The sequence below is a fragment of the Muscardinus avellanarius genome (genome assembly GCF_963383645.1).
Source record: "Muscardinus avellanarius genome assembly, chromosome: 12".
Classification (NCBI taxonomy): domain Eukaryota; kingdom Metazoa; phylum Chordata; class Mammalia; order Rodentia; family Gliridae; genus Muscardinus; species Muscardinus avellanarius.
In genome coordinates this window covers 29,506,630-29,512,629 of record NC_137798.1, presented here as the reverse complement: position 1 = coordinate 29,512,629, position 6,000 = coordinate 29,506,630, and positions in this window count along the sequence as shown.

The following is a 6,000-nucleotide window of genomic DNA, read 5'->3' as shown; positions in this document are numbered from 1 at the left end:
TATTCTCCTTCTTGTCTCTTCCCATCCCTAAACCTCCTTACCTGAATGGACAGAAGCCTTCCTTTAGCACCCCCCCATTTTTCTGACCTGGCGTTCTTCCCTGTAGGAATGTTAATTAGCATGTGGGATTTAATTAATTCAGCAGCTAATTAAAAATGGAAGAGGAAGAGTGGGAGAGGAGGAGGGCGGGAGAGACAGAGACTGCTTCAGTGCAGAAGGCACCGCAGATGGTTCTGGGTTGGTTGGCACTATGCCACCACCTCTGACACCCCCCTCACGCACAGCGACGGGGGAGGGGCAAAAGTAAGGGCATAGGCTGGCAGGGTCTCTAGACAGAACCATTCAGTCCTGCCGCTGCTTTGTGTTGAGAGACAGACAGGGAGAGGACCAGCAAACGGGAGGGAAGACTTGGACAGACCCACACTTTGGAAGAGTCGGAAAGGGGGCATATGACCAAGCAACTCCTTCCTCTTCAACACTGGGAGAAGCCAAGAGCGGGGCTTGCTCATCCCAAGAGACGGCAGCACCTTGGGGGTCCCTGGCTCCCAAGGACCCCTGAGGACAAGATGGTAAAAGAGAACCACCACTCCTCTGGAGAAAAGGGGGTAGCTTACTCTGGCACCCAGGGGGCTCCTCTGCTGCCATCGTCCCCAGACCATGCCGTCCTCAGCATGAGCAGGCAATGAGGACGACAGCTTCTGAAAGTGCGAGGCGGGGCAGGGGCGCAGGTGAGCGACAGTGAGCGGATGGACAGGGGGATTTAAAGGAAGAGGAACAAAGGCTATGTGTGAGAAGAGAAGGGAGACAGGGGGAAGCAGGGGAGCGGGAAGCGGAGGTCAGGGCCAGAGCTCTATGCTGTTTGCCAAGATGGATGAAGAGGAATGGGATGGATGCAGAGGACTTCCACAGATCATCCTGCCCAGTCTAGGCCAGGCAGGTGGGAGGGCAGCGCTGCAGGGAGAAGGCGGGAGAGATCCTCCCGGGATCAACCCAGCTGCCGGAGACAGGGAACTCATCCCACAGGATCTTCCTAAATACTGGACATATCTGCTAAACCAGGAACTTATCAAAGGCAATGGAGAAAAGCTTCTAAGTGAACATAAAGGAGGCTAGAAGGAAAGGAGGCTGCAGAATGGATTCCAGGAGCTCCAGCGGGGAGATGGGTGAGGAATGGGATTCGCAGAAGCACCCAGCTGGCTCTCTAGGAGTGTCATCTGATACTCGGAGGGGAAAATACAGCCTTTAGGGGATCCATTTGTGGACTTGGGGTAAGAAAAAACAAAAAGGCTTGGTTTCAGAAAGCATCCTTTGGTGGGAAGCTAGATCTAGGAAGCTTTCAGGCTTAAAGCCTTGGGAGGGGCAGAGGAGAGCAAGAAGGTCTGCCATCAATGACAGATAACCTAAGACTTGGCTGAAAGAAACTGAGGAGGAGGGTGTGAAGCCAGATGAAGGTTTACTGGTGTTAACTGCCACAGAGCTGAATGCGGGGCAGAGGAGGGTCATTGTAGCTAAGAGACAGGGTTTTCCTGGCTAGGAATTCTGATTTGATCTCTCTACCACCTAAGGCTTCCTGTAAGAGTCAGCAATAAGTGAATCAAAATTGGGAGAGAGGAAGTAGAAACTCAGGGGCTTTCTATTCTCCAGAGCCCACCCATGGAGATGAAACAAAGCAGCTGTCAGAGTGCGTGGCCACAGACTCAGAGTAGAAACACACAAGCGCTTTCTAGACTTTTTTTATTTTATTTTATTTTATTTTGTGGTACTGGGGATGGAACCCAGGGGCCTTCTACCTCCGGGCTACACTCTCAGACCTATTTTATTTTTTATTTGGAAACAGGGTCTCTTAAGCCAGCTGAGGCTGGCCTCGAACCTGTGCGATCCTCCTGTCTCAGCCTCCCAAGCGCGAGGATTACAAGCGTGCGCCACCACGCCCAGCTTAGACTTGTTTTCTATTCTAGGTTCTAATTAACAATAAAAATGATTAATCCTATTCACTAATGTAGCCATGACAGTTTGACACTAGAAAGAGATTCTCTTAAGATTAGGTAGCTCGTGGGAAGGAGATGGTGGTCCAAATAACCTTACATTATTTAAATGGTCCTGGGACTGAAGAAGTTGCTGCAAATAAACAAGAAAGATGGAAATTCCCAAGTTCTAGAATCTGTCACCAAGCTCCACCCAGCCCAGAGGTATTTAGGAAAAGAGGGTTAGGAGAAGGGGCATCTCAGTCAGCAGTAGGGCAAACTGAATCTGGAGACTGGATTCATGCCCTGGCACTCGGGATCCCCCTCCCGTAGGCCGGGCTGTGAAAGCCTTGGGGAATGGTCACTTCTCTCGGGTGAGCCAGCCTGGCCAGGTCCACACACCCTGGCTCTCTCACTTCTTCTTCTTCTTTTTTTTTTTTTTTGGTGGTACTGGGGGTGGAACCCAGAGGCTTTCTACCTCCGGGCTATACTCCCAGACCTTTTTTATATATATTTTTTGGAAACAGGGTCTCACTAAGTTGCTGAGGCTGGCTTCGAACCCGTGCGATCCTCCTGTCTCAGCCTCCCAAGTGCGGGGATTACAAGTGTGAGCCACCACGCCCGGCTTTTCTCTCACTTGATACTGTCCCTCAACAGGCCAACCGGGCAAGCTCAGACAAAAAACTGACCATGATGGTGACTTAAGGCTGGGATATTGGTTTCTAAGGGAGAGTAAAGACCTAGATGTCAGAAGACAGGGTTTACCTGTGTGTGTGTTATTAGGGGCTGAACCCAGGGGCATTCTACTTCCAAGCTACACCCCCAGCCCTTTTTATTTTATTACTCTTGTTACTATTATTATTAGGTACTGGGGATTGAACCCAGGGGCATTCTACCTCTGAGATAACATTCCTAGACCTATTTTATTTGGAAACAAGGTTTCACTAAGTTTCTGAGAGCCATGCTAAGTTGCTGGGGTTGGCTTTGAACTGTGATCCTCCTGTCTTGGAGGTACTTCCAAGTACTAGGATTACAGGCCCTACCACCATGCCAAGCTTATTTCTTTTGAAACAGGGTCTTGGGCTGCTCAGCGTCTCACTGTTGTTAAGGCTGGTCTCTACTGTGGGCTCCTGCTGTCTTGACCTTCCAAGTACTGGGATTACAGATGAGAACTACCATGCCTGGCTTTTTAAATTTTAAAATAGGGTCTTATGCCGGGCGTGGTGGCGCACGCTTGTAATCCCCGCGCTTGGGAGGCAGAGACAGGAGGATCGCGCAGGTTTGAAGCCAGCCGCGCGCGCTGGCTTAGGAGACCCTGTTTCCAAATAAAAATGTAAAAATAGGTCTGGGAGTGTAGCCCGGAGGTAGAAGGGCTTCCAGGAACCCCAGTACCATCAAAAAATAAAAAAATAAAAAATAAAAAATTTTATTATTTATTAAGTTACTTATTGAGTTACTGAGGGTCTTGCTAAAATGCAGAAGCTGGCTCAGCCTCCCAGGTACTGGGGATTACAGGCATATACCACTGTGTCTGGTTGAAGACACAGGTTTTAATGCTGGTAGGGCCCTTAGAGTGAAAGAAAACAAAAATTAATTAATTTTAACTACAGAACACTAACAACTTAGAGAAGACATTATTAAAATTTATTACTGTTCCAAAGGATTCTAAAGTTGAAAAATCTCTATTATTCATTGCAACAAATGTTTATTGAAACTTGTTTTTATTATTTTTATTTTTTATTTTTTGTGGGTCTGTGGGTGGGACCCAGGGGCATTCGACCTCCAACCTACACCCCCTGCCCTATTTTTTATTTATTTTGAAACAAGGTCTCACTAAGTTGCCGAGGGCTTCACTAAGTAGCTGGGGCTGTCCAAGAACCACGAACCGGAATCTTCCGGTCTTAGCCTCCAGAATGCTGGGATTACAAGCACCACGCCCGGCTAAAACTTGCTTTTAATAAAAGAACCCTAACAAGCTGGGCATGGTAGTACATGCTTATAATCCTAGTACTTGGGAGGCTGAGACAGGAGGATAGCAGGTTTGAGGTCAACCTCAGCAACTTAGTGAGGCCCTAAACAACCTAATAAGATCCTGTTTCAAAGTAAAAATAGAAGGGTTTGGGGTGAAGCTCAAAGGTAGACTGCCCGAGGTTTCAATTCCTAGTACCAAAAAAAAAAAAAAAAAAAAAAGAAGAAGAAATTAGGACCCTAACAGAGATTACTATCTACACTATATGAAACCAGGACCCTAACTAGAGTTCCCTGAATAGGACAAGAGAGAATGACTAAGGGCAGCAGGAAAATTAGCTGAGGAAACAAAAAGGCCCCTGGCCCATCCACCTCCACCAATATATCCCTCTCAGGAAGGCAGGGGAGGCAGGCCACAGGCACCCCCAAGGCTCAGATAATAAAGCAAAGCATATTATATCCCAGTTCAATTTCACTATGGGCCTGGCAAGCTCTGCCTCTCTCCTTAGTTTAAAAGTGAGCCTTAGCTGAAGCTGTCCTTGAACTGCAGTCCTCTTGTCTCAGCCTCCCAAGTACTGGGATTACAAGCATGTGCCACCATACTCGGCTGAGATCTTGTTTCAAAATAAAAAAGAGCTGGGCATTGTGGCACAAACCTGTACGCCTAGTACTTGGGAGGTTGAGACAGGAGGATTGCAGGTTTGAGGCCAGCCTTAGCAACTTTGCAAGGCCCCATCAACTTAGTGAGTGAGACTACGCTTGTAATCCCCGCGCTCGGGAGGCTGAGACCGGAGGATCGTGGTTCGCGGACAGCCTCAGCTACTTAGTGAGGCCCTCTGCAACTCAGTGAGACCCGGTTTCAAAATAAAGAATAAAAAATAGGGCAGGGGCTGTAGCTCGGAGGTAGAATGCTCCTGGTTCCATCCCCAGACCCCCCCCCAAAAAAAGTGAGCCTTGACTCACACATGCTGGGGACATGATGCTAGCCATTCTGGGGTTGCCTCTAAAGCTAAGAAAGATCTCCTCTACCAGCAGAAAAAAGGCTATACTGTCCACATGTTAACAGTCATAGGACATGCACAAGGAAAAGACCCAGCACTATTCTCTAGGAATTACTATATGCTAAATTTATAAAAAACAATTCAAAGCTGGGTATGGTGGTACATGCCTATAATCTTAGCACTTGGAGGCTGAGACAGGAGGATCATGGGTTTAAGGCCAGCCTCAGCAATTTAGCAAGCCCTTTAGTAATTTAGTGAGATTTTGTTTCTTTTCTTTTCTTTTGCGGTACTGGGGGTGGAACCCAGGGTCATCTACCTCTGAGCTACACTCCTAGTCCTATTTTTTATTCTTTGTTCTGAAACAAGATCTCACTAAGTTGCAGAGGGCCTCACTAAGTAGTAGCTGAAGCTGTCCTTGAACTGCAGTCCTCTTGTCTCAGCCTCCCAAGTACTGGGATTACAAGCATGTGCCACCATACTCGGCTGAGATCTTGTTTCAAAATAAAAAAGAGCTGGGCATTGTGGCACAAACCTGTACGCCTAGTACTTGGGAGGTTGAGACAGGAGGATTGCAGGTTTGAGGCCAGCCTTAGCAACTTTGCAAGGCCCCATCAACTTAGTGAGTGAGACTGTATTTCAAAATGAAGAAAAAAAATATGTCTAGGGGTTTAGGTGAAAGGTAGACTGCCTTTAGGTTCGATCCCCTGTATAATAATATAATAATAATAAGATGATGATGATGATGATGATGAGGAGGAGGATGAGGAGGAGGAGGAGGAGGAGGAGGAGGAGGGCCTAGCCAGGCGTGGTGGCACACGCTTGTGATCCCAGTACTTGGGAGGCTGAGACAGGAGGACCGCAGGTTTACAGCCAGCCTCAGCAACTTAGTGAGCCCTCTGCAACCTCTGCAACTCAGTGAGACCCTGTTTCAAAATAAAAAAATAAAATAGGTCTACGGGTACAGCTTAGAGGTAGACTGCCCCTGGCTTCCACCCCCAGGACCACTAATAATAATGAGGAGGAAGAGGAGGAAGAGGAAGGGCTGAGCATGCAGCAGAGAGGTAGGA